At 33.8% G+C, this 16166-nt stretch overlaps 1 long non-coding RNA gene and 1 pseudogene across 1 annotated transcript; one reads left to right on the forward strand and one right to left on the reverse strand.

Moving 5' to 3' along the window:
• The first annotated feature begins 3186 nt into the window (after nucleotides 1–3186).
• Nucleotides 3187–11602, forward strand: LOC104644320 (dihydroceramide fatty acyl 2-hydroxylase FAH1-like; annotated as a pseudogene).
• Nucleotides 6597–13011, reverse strand: LOC138341692 (uncharacterized). Its single transcript, XR_011214539.1, has 2 exons — nucleotides 12875–13011; nucleotides 6597–6842 (listed from the first exon to the last, which is right to left on the reverse strand). It is a non-coding gene; the product is annotated as an uncharacterized lncRNA (long non-coding RNA).
• Nucleotides 13012–16166: the final 3155 nt, after the last annotated feature.

Genomic DNA, 16166 nt, shown 5'->3' on the forward strand with positions numbered 1-16166 from the left:
TTTATATATATATATATATATATATATATATATATATATATATATATATATATATACATATGTATATATACATATATGTATATATACATATGTATATATATATATGTATATATATATATACACACATATATATATACATATATATATATACACATATGTATATATATATATATGTATATATATATATACACACATATACATATATATATGTGTGTGTGTGTGTGTGTGTGTGTGTGTGTGTGTATGTATATATATATATATATATATATATATATATATATATATATATATATATATATATATATATATATATATATATATATATGTATGTATGTATGTATTTAACTGTACAATTTATTAGAAACTTCATAACATTCTTTTCATTTAAAATTTTAAAATAGAATAAATCCAAATATACTTTCTTTTCCGAAAATTGAAATTGGAGGTAACAATGTCCAACGCAAAAGAGTAAGACTTTCGTATTTCTAAAGACTGTAAATATTCTGGTAAGAATACTTAAGCAAAAATATCTGTGTCTTGCTTCAATTACAAGATTGAGGAGGTTAAAAGTGCTATTCGTAGGATGACAGGGGAGCAGTGACCGGGCTAGATGAGATTCTAGTGGAGTTTTGAAAAAGCACCGACAGGGCAGATCTGGAGTGGTTGATTGGTCATGCACTCTGTAACCCCACACTTGGTAAGAATTCCCCATCTTCCTTCAGCAATTGCACTAGATGCCACCAACGGACCGTCACGGGCACGACAAACCGTCACAAGCTCCGTAGGTGGTACTTTTCTGTATTTCTTGCTCAAAATCCTCTGCATTCATCTTTTAGACAGATTTCCCGTAAATAAAGAGAAACTTACATAAAAATTAGTATAAAAAGACTTTTGGACCGACTAAACTTAAGGAAAAAGCATTAAAATACCGTGAAACCATGGTATATCATATGTATAAGGTTTTGTGGATGAAAGTATCCATATATTTTTGCAGGGCATAAGTATCCCAAGTTATGCCCCACATGACATCAGTTTCTAAAGACTTATTTCCAACTAGACCTAAGTTCTTTTGTCAAAAGGACAAAAATTAAAGATCATTCTATTTTAAGGCAAATTCATGCAATTTTTTGTTCATTCATGTATATATTTTTTTCTCTAGAACGGATAAAGGACATATGGCCAAAAAAAACATAACTACAATTGGTGAACATTACAACGAATTCTGGTAATACTATGCAACTTATGTACATTCTTTTACAAATTTACGTTGTTGAGTATGATATAATTATGGCTTACGACATAACTTGTTCAGCCTTATGACATTATTCGTGAGAAATTATGATATGAAAATTTAAACCTATGTCCTGATAAAAAGCTTGTTATTACAATGTCATGAGTATTTTCATCCACTAATTTTGTACTTTAAGTGCTGAAGGGTAAAAACTAAGGACGACACCAAAAGGGGCATTTGTGTGAAACTATGAATGGCCTATGAATCCATTTATTAACTTTGCCCGTGTTGACCCGCCCAACTTCGACTATTACATAAAATCAAGACTATATTTCCCTTTTTTGAGAAAATTAGTAAACTAGTAAAGAAAATTTAACTTGATTAGTAAAAATCTCTATATTTCTTAAATATTAGTTAAAATGTCAAAATGTCATTATTTTAGAAAAGATTGTGTATCCTAATTTACTTCCTATTTTATCTCAATTTAATTACACATTTTTCAATTAATTATGTCTCATTTGTTTAAAAAAAGTAAATGTTTTACCTTTCTCATATTTTTATCTTTCAATTCATCTCCATTTCAAAGTCGGTCTCTCTTTGTTCCTTCTTGTTTGTTTGTTTTTCTTTCAGAAATTGGATAATATATTTTATAAAGATATTCATACAATTCCTTTGATTAAGGTATGAATCTTTATCCATTTTTTAAGATTTGTTTTATGATTTTATTTTTATGTAAGTCGTTCAAAATTATTATTTGCAGTTGAAATCACATTTAGAGTTTGATAAACTCTAAATCACTCTCCAATTACAGATTCTACGAGAATTTCCAGAGGTATTCAACTTAAACAACAATTTTGTAGCGATTATTCATCATTAAATCTTTGTATTACTCAAGAAATAGTGGATAATGTTGGATCTGCTTCTAAAATGATGGAAGAGAGACGATCGAAACATTCTTATGGGTGTTTTGTTAGTTTTGATAAAACGTTATATATTTGTGATCACCCTTTTCTAGGTATGTACATTGGTATGTATTCAATAAATTTAAGATATTTTTATACTTGAGATAGTAATGCTACTTCAAATTGTATTAATAAATTCTTATTGGATGGTTTTTTTCATCATGGTATATTTGTTGTATTTGTGTTGTGTGATTTTATAAGTTACTATATTACAGGTTTTTGTATTCTCTATGTTCTGTATGTCATTTTCTAGCATGGACATTGTAAGAGCTTTGTTTGTATTCAATTAAGTAAGGGAAAATGCATCAAAAAAAACCCTGAACTTGGTCCTAAAACTTAATTTAGCACTTAAACTACACGGGTATTTAAATACCCCCTTAACATCTTTGAAATGAACTACAAACCACCTTAAGATTATTATCCCACTCTCACTTGCCACATCATAGTCATGTAAGTACCACAACAATGTCATATCAGCACCACTTCATTAATTATTTTCATTTTTTTCTTTAACACTTCTTAAAATTAATTTACACTAATTAATTAATTCAAAGTGCATTTTCTAATATTAAAAGGGAAATGCCCAAGTACCCCTCAACTTATGCCCAAAATCTTATAGACACACTTACACTATATTAAGGTCCTATTACCCTTAAACTTATTTTATAAATAATTTTCTATCCCTTTTCGGTTTATGCATATTTCCTTGCGTATGTCTGGTTTTAAACCTGACACCTTGTGGTTCTCGTACCATTAGGACACGCCCTGGTGCACTTCCGGAATGTCCTTATTTTATGATATTATCAATTTTATTTTAACAAAATTTCAAATTTATTTAAACGTTATTTTTGGACAATTATGTGCTTAGATTAATGAAATCGAAATTCTTATCTTAACATAACCAGTTTTAACTGGGACTCCTTTTTTTCTTTTTCGGATCACTAGATCTAATTGTTGCTCTTCATTGCCCTTTTGTGTGTACTCAAGCTTACTTCTTTATCTGCAGTTGTAAGTTGTTGAAACAGTGATAGGATAACAATGGTTTGAGAGAGGATGAGGGCCTGGTCGTTTGAGTTTGAAAGAATCAAATGAAAAAAAAAACATCTCATTTTTTAGTTTTGAATTAGTGAGTGTTTACATATGTTGTGTTTGATATTTTTTTGTTTAGTAGGTAATTTGTGAATGCGGTAAATAATACAGAAAAAATAAGTTCAGGGGTATAAGAACCCTGTTTAGGAGTGTAATTGACAATTTCGCCATAGTTTAGGTGTGTTTTTATGCCTTATCCCTTGTGTTTTCTTATCTTATTTGGAGTAGTTTCTATTTTCCCCTATATTGTTTCAATCAAAAAGTAACTAAATGTACTCAACTTTAGGTGGAATTTCTCATCGTCTCGGTTCAGAACATCTCCTCTTGAATCCTCCCTAACATCAATGACTTTCTGTATCCCTTTTTGTGTCCTATCAACTAGCTAAAAAGTCCCAGGATGGTTCAACAGGGCTTCACAGTGGATTCAGATAAGGCTCTTATCTTTCAAGTAGAAATTGCAAACTCTACATATTTCTATTTAGAAAATCTGTCAAGTAAACCATAATCAATGCTTCCATCAGGGTATAATTCCTGAAGTTAATCTTGTAGTTTCTTTATATTCATGCTCATCTGCTTTGATGGTCTACATTTGTTGCATTTGTATTATAAAAGATCATTTTGTAATTTGAGTTCATGAGATGAACACCTTCTCTTAATTGTTCTATCTGTAGGCGTCAAAATTCATATGTTTCTTTACTTGCCAAGAGCTCAGAATTTTAAAAAAATGATAGCAGAATTAAAAGAAAGATGTACAAAATAAGAAGGATTCTTTTCCTGACATTGTTTTCATAAAAAAAATCTATTCAAGTTATCATTGTTTTAACCATGATTCTTTAGCCCCTAACCCTTACTAGTTTCATAACTTTTTTCAGCTAACTCATACCAATAGAATATCTACTCATTTTCCTTTTTGACTTGTGAAGTATGTTATCAGGTTGGCCACCTTGGAGAAGCTTATCAAGAGTGGGTTCACCAGCCTATAGTTAGCAAGGAAGGACCTCAATATTTTGAAAGTGATTTTTGGGAGGTATTGCTTATTTAATCCTTGTTGCCATGAAATTCAACAGGATCTCACGTTTTACTCCCATGTATTATTAGAGCTGTTGTTATTCAATTTCTTCATCTTCCATGCCACACACCTATAAACTAGTATATATACTTACATTCTTTCATTGTAACAATTGTTCAGGTAAAGTAGAAAACTAGATGTGGAATGTACATGTGTCAAAGACATAAATTCTATGTTCATACCAGAGTCATGTAATATCCTTCCGTTTGACAGGAGCTCCATCTATTGTGGTATTGAGATTTTTTTATTTGTGGAACAGAGTCAGACCCGCACAGTTTGGTGGGTGATTCCAGTCATTTGGCTCCCAGTTGTATTCTATAGTATCTCAAAATCAATCCAAATGGGTCATACTGTCCGGAAGGTGGCATTGATTGTACCTTTTGGAATTTTTGTGTAGACATTGACGGAATATAGTCTTCATCGATTCCTTTTCCATAGAAAGATGAAGAGCTACTGGTAAGTATCTTTATACATCTTCTGTCTCCAGAAGGGGAGGATATTTTGCACTTGTAGATTCCTGTCAGTTTCTGGCCCTATCCGTTATACAACATTGAAACTTGTTACAGGGGAAGCACGACACATTATCTTCTTCATGGTTGTCATCACAAGCATCCCATGGATGGCCTACGCCTTGTTTTTCCTCCTGCTATAATGGCTATTCTTTGTGTACCGGTATGTTTGATTTCATATGACTAGCTTAGTTAATATTTAGCTGATAACTCGTGGAACTATGCCTCAATCCCAAACAAGTTGGGGTTCGCAATATAAATCACTATTAACCATGTTTCTACATTTAAATTCATATCAGGGCAACACTATACAAAATAAAAATAAAAATAAAAAGTATGAGAAATTATCTATGATCTTTCCTCACAATGTATGTGAATATAATTATATATCGATACACAAAAAGCTGAAATCTCCATTTTCAATAAGTTACAAATTCAACAGAGAGCTCTTCCAGTGACACTGAGATCTCTTGCTGGTCTGTAAAACCTATAGAGAAATACAATCACTTGTCTATAAAAGCTATAGGAAACCAAACACTTACAAATCATGTGGTTTCTCATCAATAATGTACAGCAACCAACATTCCTATTAACTCAACCTTCTCCTTTTCTTTTTCATTTTAGGGACAGAAATATTTTCAGTGATTAGTAATCTAAAGACTAGGCATAAAATTATGGTCTCTCTCCCAACTTTGTATCAAACTCAAATACAAAGAATGAACACAAAGAGAAACACTTAGGCACACTACATGAATTTTGTTATTCATATATTGAACACCATCCAATTTTGTTCTTAATATAGTAACTCATTTGAACAGTGTTCTTAATATCTACACTAGTAAAAGTAGGTAATTTCATTTTGAGATGGTGGGAGAACAAAAAATTGCCAAGTTGAAAATCTGTATTATTGTGATATGTTAGCTTGAGGAATATTCATCATGAAACTGTTGTAATCATTAAACTGATCGCCTATTTGTTTATTTGCTGATTAGCTATTATTATTAGCATTTTTTGGAGCTTATGATACTATGTTTGTGATTATAGTTCTGGAATTTAATCAAACGCATCTCGACTCCCTCAATTGCTCCTGCATTATTTGGAGGAGGCGTGTTGGGCTATGCATGTCATGTATGATCTAACTCACTACTACTTGCATCATGGACAACCAACAAGTGAAGCGCCAAGAAATATCAAAGTAAGTATGGACATACATGAGGCACCCCTCTAATATTATTTTAGTTATATTATGATGAGACTATCCCTTATATAAGGTGGCAAAAAGGGGATATACCCATTTAACCGGCCCATCATTTCACGGTTTTTCCCAAATACCCATTTAAGAATACTTTAGTATTCCTTCAGTTACAAGATTGAGGAGGTTAAGAGTGTTTTGCGTAGGATGAGCAGGGGAAAACCGACTGGGCTAGATGAAATTCCTGTGGAGTTTCATATAAGCACTGGCAGGGCAAGTCTGGAGGGGCTTACTGGGCTGCTTAAGGTCATTTGTGGATGAGAGTATCCATACATTGTCACGACCAGAATCTAGACCTCAGACGAGATCGGCGTCATTGACCTCTCAGAGGTCGCAGACAAGCCTACTTACGTCATTCTTACTTTACATAGGTTAATTTTAGCGGAAGATTTGAAACTTTTTGTTTCTTAACATACTTATAAAAACATTCTCATAAATACGTAATTTTTCACCATCAACCATCTAACATTAAGAGATAAGCAACTGAAAGAAATAGTTCAATTCTTATTAAGTGTATAATTGCAAAAAAGGCACCACTACATAGTCTGAATAAAAATAGGAAAGAAACGCTAGTGGAACATGCTCCACTAGCTCAACTCTAAAACTAATCTAGAATATAAAACAGCACCATCCTCGAAAACATGAGGACCTACCAAATTCGGATGAATGTTGAACGTCCGGATAACAGCAACAAAGATCCTGTAGCTCTATCAACCACCTGCGCCTGCACCTAAAATAGTAGAGTTTGTATAGGGTTAGTACACACTTGTACTAAGTATGGGTATATGCGAGCACACACCAAGTACATGCATGAGAAAGAATATCTCTTTCCTAACAACATGATTTTTGGAAGTCAAGTCAGTGGACTTGCCAATTTGAGATTAGGAATGTTTCCAAATTTGGATTAGAAAAGTCAGTGAAATTTCAAGATTTGGAATAGGAAAGTTATCCCATGAGAATAACATACATCATCATACTTTTCACATTTTCATATAGCACATAACATTTACACAAAGCACATATCATATAGCACACAACACATTTTGCATGTAGCACATAACTTCTTTAATATCATTCATTCATATGCCATGAGACCTTGGAATCATGGAATTAACATCAAGACATCTCAGAAATAAGGGCTCAACGGATGGGACCTCAACTAGGTAGTCTTCATTAGCAAACACAGAGTCTGCTTCGTTCATTCATACGTATTCCATTCCATTTCATTCATAGGCCAATGTAAACACCAGCTATACCTAGGATGTAATTTAAGAATTTCATTAGGTTCGTTGTGCAATGACCAAGAATGACCTAATGTCATTACTTGAATCTAACTCACCTTTTGATTATCCAATCCTAACACCTTTGGTATCATTCATTTCATTATGTGCATCATTTGAGGCTGGCCTCATTCATTCATTATGAACTTTAACTTTCACCGACGTAGATCATGTGAGCATCATGAAATCCAATGTCTCTCCCACACCGAAAAAAAAGGTGGAATCACCGGCCAAAGTGACCCAAAACATGCTAGCGTACATGGGAATGTAACCCCGCCATATCCCTATATTGGCTATATAGGTTCGAAGACTGGGAGATATAACAAGACTTATACCCGGCAAGCCGTATAGTCTCATCTCATGAGAATTATGTGAACTTCCGCCCTTCCCAAAAGAAGGCATCACCGCTCATAGCTAGCCTATCGGTGTTCAGTATAAAGTTTCACTTCATTCATCTCATACGTCATGGAAGTTGGCTTCTAAAATGAGGACATCATAACTCATTAAATGATTTCTCAACTCGTCATTAGTATTAAGAGTTTTAAGCTCAATATTTTCATTAGAGTGTTCATAGAGATTGGTCTCCTCATTATCTTACACTCTCATAGGTGAGTACATTTCGGTAACATTTACTTAGGCTTATTTGAGATTGTTCTCATAATTTACATTAGCCTCATATCATGTTGTCACAACATTCATTATCATTAGCACCTTTGCTTTTCATAGCTACTCACCTTTTATTATGTGAATGTTCATTTCATCATATGCCAATGCACTTGGCCATTTAGTGTGTTTCACACCCTTACTTAACCCTTCTAGGGTTTTATCAATTCATTGATCATTTAATTGTTCATCTCACCTTATGCCAATGCAGTTGCCCATTTAGTGTATCATACACTCATACTTAACCCTTCTATGGTTCATCATTTCATTGCATACATCTTAGGTTCACTTACTTTTGAACGTATGTTAGACTTATGTGTCTATACGTACAAGCCATGGGGATTCATTCATAGTTCTTTAAGTGATTCCTACATTCCTAAGATTATGTAGAACAAGACTTATGTATCTTGTATATATGCCAATATCTTGATTTGAATAAGACAGGTGGCATTATTCTTGGATATTTTGTTCACGTAAGACTTATGTATCGATACGGAAGTTTGGGTAAGGAAAATCAAGTTCGAATCACTTGGATAGCATTTACATTTTTCATTGATTTTATTTTTAATCTCCATGAAATTGGGACTCAATATTGAACCCCAATATTAACATTATACTATTAATTTTCTACTTGGTTTCCCTCTTAAATTGGTCGAAGGGTAGTGGGTTCGAACCCCTACAACCCCTTTTTGTTTTTCATTAACATTACATGGCCCCTTGTCTCCCAAACCAAGAGGTTTTAGGATCAAACCCCCACAACCTCTTCCATTTTATTCTCTATTTTCGCTGGACATTGGAAGGTTGTGGGTTCGAAACCCCACAGCCTCCTTGTTTTAGTTTTAATTTCACTAGGCTGTGAGGTTGTGGGTTCGAACCCCCACAGCCTTCTATCTTTATTTTTAATTAAAGATTTCTTAAATAGGCGCCTTGGCGGTGAGGTTGTGGGATCGATCCCCCACAACCTCACTTTATTTTCATATTTAATTTTGCCATTCTCCTCTCCAACCTTGAGGTCGTGGGTTTGATTCCCACGCCTCACATTTTCTTTTCTTTATTTTTTCTCTTCTTTTACTCGCTGCGTGGAGGTCGTGGGTTCGATTCCCACGACTCCCATTTATTTAATTAAATTATTTTCCTCTCCTTTTCCAAACCAGTGGCCCGAGTTTGATTCCCTCCCCCCCCCCCCCCCCCCCCTCCCCAGCCCCATTTTCGTCTCCTTTTCTCGCGAATTCCAGTAGCCAAAAGGTGAGGTCACAGGTTCAAATTCTGCTGGCCTAACCTCTTTAAAATGTATTAAATTTCCAGATTTTCATTATAAAACTTTAGTCTAATTTAACCTTGCATAGTTTCTGGAAATTTTGGTCATTTTCTATACATTTTTATCAACGTTTTCACGTGATTCATAGGGTGCATTCATATACCATTATAACACATCTTTAGGCGTATTTTTCATTAGTTTATTTGGCTAAAAGATTGTCACTCAATCAGCCACATTTCCTTAAATGAACATCACGATTTTTATGGATTTATGCACACAAAACAACAACTACAACCTTATAAAATTTTGAGCATCAAGCCGGGGCCGTTGCCACATTCACAAACTTGCACACACTTGCACATAACTTCAAACACACATTGATTGTCATTTTCATGAATTCACGTACATAAACATATTCACATTCAACACAAGAAAATCACACATACCTAAATCTACCAGCAAACATACCCAACGTACGAATCATTGGGAGCTAGTGATAGGGACATGCAACAGAGAAAACAATCCTAGTTTTCGGACTGAATAACTGAATCTTAAGGGGTCTCTTGGGAAAGGGACCAAGAGGAAAGAAACCCATATCTTATTTGATTGTTCAAACGTTGAAGTTGCTGCCCAAAACCCTCTCCAAAATCAGTCCAAGCTTCCTCAACGTCCACACCACTCGACGGACAACTTCTCTTTGCCTTAACCGTTTTGGTTACTTTGTTTATCTTAAAATTTCATGTGATTTCTTCAAGTGTAAAGAACTCTTAATATTATATCAGTTCTTGAAGTTGTTTTGGCAGAAACAAACGTGAGAGAAGTGATGAAACGTGACAGAGATTGTGAGAGAGTGAAATGTGTGAAGTTGTTTAGGCTTAGATAATGACTTAGTCACTTTAGGACTCTCCTCAATACTTAAAATCAAATTTAATTAATTATACATGAAAGGACCATTTTTCCCTTAAAATTTCAGATTTTAAATAACAAATAAATCACCTTAAGTATTTATCCTATTCATTTTTAGGGTTGTTAATACATTTTCGCAGGGTATAACTATCCCAAGTTATGCTCACATGACTACGGTTTCTAAAGACTTATGCCTAACTAGACCTAAGTTTTGTCCCTTCAGGGTGGCCCAGTGGTTTGAGCTTGGGATTTCCATATTGGAGGTCTCAAGTTCGAAATCAATTAATAACGAAAGCAAGGGGTTTGCCTTCTTGGTCGAGCTCGTCGCACAACGCTTGCCTAGTGCGGGTTACCTCTCTTATGTGGCTTGCGAGCTATTGCATAGGATCGGGGGTTCTACCGTGTGCGCACCCAAAGGGTAGCGGCTCCGGGTTTCCCTTATCATTCAAAAAAATGAAAAAGGCAAAAATTACATATCAGTCTATTTTAAGGCGGATTCATGCAATTTTTTTCTCTAAAAAGGATTAGGATGTATGCCCCAAAAAAACATAACTAGAGTTGGTAAACACTACAACATATTCTGGTAATTTTACACAGTTAGTTTTTTTGTTTTTTTACATTGCTCGGTATAGTATAATTATGGCTTACAACATAACTTGTTCAGCCTTATGGCATGATTTGTGGGATACTATGCTATGAAAATATAAACTTATGTCCTCTGAAAAAGTTTGTTGTTTCGATCTCATGAGTATTTCCGTCCACTAATGTTATAATTAAAGTACTGAAAGGTAAAAATTAAAGACCAACCCGAAATAGGGACACTTGGGTGAATGACCCCACTAATCCATGTATTAACTCTGCCCATGTTGACCCACCCAAAAACGCCCATTTGTCATCCCTACTAGTATATCACTAAGTTCATCAGGTAAACCATTTGATTTCATCTGATTATGTATTTAGTTTTTGAGGTATCTGTCTAACAAAAGGTTTACCTCTCCGATTTTAGATCTATGTTGGCTTTTATATTCATGTTCAATAGTGTTGCAAATTATATGATAATGCTTCAGCACTAAAGTTTCATCTTTTAAGTTTGTAGGAAATACTTATAATGATTAAATGATGTTAACTCTAAGATTTTTTGCTGTGTTTTATTTGACAGAAATATCATTTGAATCATCATTTACACATCCAGACCAAAGGTTTTGGTATCACTCCTCTTTCTGGGACGTCGTGTTTGGAACGCTACCATAATCTAAATCAGCCAAGAACAAATAATTCCTTTCAGACAGGAGAATGAGATTTGAAAGCCATTTTTTCATCTGCTGTTATAAATTTTCTACATATTTATTGGCAAAGTTGGAATCTCATCTAAGGGTTACATAACTTACTTGCAAAAGCATTGTGTGCATCAGTCCATCTAGGTTGTATTTAGGGTTTATCATTGAACTGCATGTTGATTGACTTAATGTATGTAGCTAAGGTTCTTTTGTTACATTTCATTTCATTTTTCTGGAGTTGTACTCCTTTCTTGTATTTACCTACTTTTTATAAGGGTTGTATGCTATCGATTATGAGAATCTTAGTAGTTCAGTTGGTTGATTACCCGTATTTTCACATTGTTGGTTATAGCTCGTTTCCTTCTCCTTTCTTTATGTATAATAACTAAAAAAATAAATCAATTTTCATCAGTCTTAATTTGTAATTGATAAGACTTGTCTGTTTAGAGACTTACAAATATAGAAGTTTGTTCTTGTTTTAAAATTATGATCATGGTAAAAATAAGTATAAGAGCCAAGCAAAATAATAAGAGGGAAGATCATTTTTTCCATAGACCACTATTCAATTACTAAGAAATTTTGTACAGGATCGAGTATGATACAAGAGATTTGTGTTTTACGCTACTAGTTTTAGGTGTACGTGTGTAATACGTCTTATCAAATGTGTACCGGGAGAACAAACATTGGAAAATAAAATTTAAAACTTTGAATTAAATAAAAGATTTTGTTTAAATGATGAAAATAAATCAAATTATTACATCAACATATATATCTAAATCAATGGCCTACAACAAGTCTAAGGCCAAGAATGAACCACCAATAGCATACAACCAAGCATATAGATACGATACCACAACGTAAACAAGAAAGGCATGCTCAAATTACCCCGAAACTGCACAAAAGGAACCAAAGTCATGAATTCTACTCAATAAACATGATATAAATAAGTGTCACATCCCAAAGATAGCTAGACAACATGAATTTATCTACACAAGTCCATTCTATGTTGGTAGTTCATAGGCTACCTCAAAAGCTGATTGTGTGTGCTCCAAATCAAGAAAACTAGAGCTCTACCCTTTTAAATTAGCTTCGATCACTACCAAACTAATACAAAAAAAATGTCACAATGTCAATATAGATGTTTTGACATCCAAATTGCAATAATTGAAGACAGACCCAAAAATGAGTCAAAATGGCATTGTATGACCCGCTTGCGGAATCTCAAAATTAACTCGGCCAATTGGTCTCATTAAGACCATGGAACTTATCCCAAAATGATCACAATCCAAGCTCGAAAATGAACTAACACAATTCATTCAATAAAATGAATCGAATTCATCATTAAGAAGTAGGAGAGGTCCTTCAAGACAAGAATTACCTCATACTAGGGGTGACAAATGGTTGGATTGTACTGAATTTGAATAGATTGAATATGGATCGAGCAAAAATAGTTTGGATTACAATCCATCCAAATAGACTTTGAGTAAATATGCTTTGGTAAAATGGTTTCAATCCATTTTAAAAAGTCTATTTTTTTTTTAAAAAAAAAAAAGATAATTACCCCACCATCACCACCACCCACTTTCCACCAACCTACTCCTAATTTTATTTTTGTTTTTCAAAAACAAAAAAGAACTACTTTTGCAAATCTTAAAAAATTTACCCCCTCCCTCCGCCGCCCCACACCTCAAACCTCCAACCTACCATCAACCTACTCCTAAATTATTACTATTTTCAAAAACAAAAAAAAATCTGTTTTTGCAAAAAAAAAAAATTTACCCCCTCACCCTCACCCCCACCCCACCTTCCACCAATATACCCCTAAATTATTGTTTTTTTTTCAAAAAAAAAAAGAATCTGGTTTTGCAAAAAAAAATACCCCCTCCCCCCTACTTCCACCAATCGACCCTTGTTTTTTTTTTTGTTTTTGGAAAACAAAAAAGAAAAAAAAAATTTACCCCCTCCACCAATCTACTTCTAAATTATTATTTTTTTCCAAAAACAAAAAAAATTATTTTTCAATTAAGTTTGAAAATTAATTGAATTTCTGAAAAATTAATATTATTTTTATTTTTTTATCACATTTAAGAATTTTGAGTGAAAGCGAAAATAAGTGATCCTTATAGGTCAATATGGATATCCATATTTAATCCATTTTGACCATATTTGTGGATACTCTTAAAATAGTTTGAAGCCCATATTTAACCAATTAAAATACGATACGAGTGATCCTAGAAATTAGATATGCTCAAAATTGACACATTTTATTAATATGGGCTGAAATTGCCACCCTTGCCTCATAAACAACCCATAACCCTATCAAAAAGGTCTCAACACAAATCCCAAGCAATTCCCAAAAGTTACCTTAAATAGAGCTCAGGTGATTAACTTATCAAGTTTGTGAAATTGTTTTTTTTTTTAATTTGGTGGATGGTCCTTTTTGAATGACCATGAAAATGACTTCCGCAACTTTAATCAATTGGGACGGATCAACAACAATATTTCTCTATGAATGTAGGAACTCATCTATGAATGTGAAGGGTCCTTCATTTTTTGAACATGGAACTGAGCCTGTGAATGCGGACCAATTCCTTTGGTCTGCATCTCCATAAATATAGCTCCAAGTCCGTGAATATGAAGAACAAAAGCATGGTACAGCATAAAGGTTGCACCAACTCAAGTTGGATTTGGCAAATATCTCCCTGAGGGATCAAGATTCGTTTGGAATACTGTGCACGCAAATGATTTATGATACCCCACAGAATTTGATATCCTAGACTCAACGATAAAGTTGTCAAAATTTCCAACAGACATTATCCAGACAAAATATAAATCTCAAACCCAAACTTCCTTTAAAGCCAAAATCCAGACGAAAGCTCAAAGTGAGCCTAGAAGTCTTTGGGCTCGGACCAAACTCTCGTCTTTAATTAATAGAATCATTAGAATTGCATTTAAAAGTTGTATACTTGAAGTTTTGAACAAAACCAAACGCTAATGTTATAAAAGCTCCAAATATGAAAATTTGCACAAAACCAAATAAATGACTAGGTGACCGCATTATCGGCTCCATAATTCAGAAAGGACTTAGGATCGCTATAAGAAAGCTCTAAATGTTGACAATAACATAATAAAAAAAGGAAATTACTTGGAGGTTCATTGCACCGAATGAAGAGGATTTGCCAAGTGCTGAACTATAAACTGCTACTCTCCATCCACAAACATGACAATGATCACACATATGTACATTACTTGAAAAATATAGCGCATAAGAGGTACGCGACTAGTACAGAGAAAGATACTAAGCATGAAGTGTTGAGAAAAATACTACAATATTGATATTAGATTGGAATTATAAAGTAATAAATAACTTATCAGAATCACTGTCTCGTAGCAAGCTACTGTCTTGAAAGCGATTTCGGCTCGACTCTGGTGCAAACCGTTGTAGCCGGTCGCTTCCCAAGGTTCCACGGTTACTCTCAAACACGTGCACTTGTGGCTGAAAGTTTAGAGTTGCACAAAACTAATTGCCCAGAAATCCACAATAGGAAGAAGGATTATTCAAAACAATAAAAAGATATTGTTGAGGGAGATACTCCTTAAATACGAAAATCAATTACGCTTCATCCGTCAAAAGAATGTAAGAAACTAATGTATAATCAATGTAATGAAACATAACTCTTACTTTGATGACAAATTTTTCATAATACAAAAGTAAATCCAAGTCTTCTGAATATTTTCTTACGAAGTTAAGAAACTAACACTTGAGATAAATGTGTGCCGTTAATGACGAAGTAACTTTCCTATTTCACATAAATTAACGACTTAGCAATGTTTACATAGATTAATTACTGAGAGTTAAAATATGTAACTTATCCTTTGCATTAAAAGAAAAGGAATATTATCCACAATCCCCCACTAATTCAAAGATAAAGAATAAGAATAATTTCTAGGCAAAAGAAAGGAACATGTACTTAAGTGTCAGTATCTTTCGATTTGAATTGATACATAGTGAAATGAGGCAAAAACTTATATGCCCAAAGTGAAATGCTCTTGAACTAAATGAACATAAGTTGAGACCCCCTTAACACATATCATATCCTTGATATTTTATGCAAACTCCACGATACAACAAAGTGCTTTTATGGTCATACACACACACCTTGGGTCTTATGAGTGCTCTAAAAGACGACTCAATTCTTTCATAAATGGAGACCACACCTTTACACTCACGTAGGTGGCTCCATCAAGTCTATATCAAATAGACCACCTTAAGCCTATAGGATCATTAAAAGCAAAATAATCTCAACTTTATAAAACACTACCTCATGCCATAGCGATAGAAAATGTGGTGTATGTTGAGGCCTAACAGGTTCACCACATTAGCTCAATCAATGAGCTTTGGTCGTATCCCCCCGACGTTTCAAGGATTATTTTATTTGTCAAGACCTTGGCCATATGATCCACTAAATTTCTTTCGAACCTTACATATTCCAAGGAAATAACACCCAGTTTCAACAACTGTTTAATCACAACATGTCTGATGTGAATGTATCTCTTTTTTCCATTGTACACACTATATTTGGCGATTCCATTTTTTGCGTATGAATCACAATGAAGAGAGATTGGTGAAGCTTGTCTTCCCCACAAAGGCATAACTGCCAAAAGATTTC

This window comes from Solanum lycopersicum, chromosome 2 (assembly GCF_036512215.1).
Source record: "Solanum lycopersicum chromosome 2, SLM_r2.1".
NCBI lineage: Eukaryota > Viridiplantae > Streptophyta > Magnoliopsida > Solanales > Solanaceae > Solanum > Solanum lycopersicum.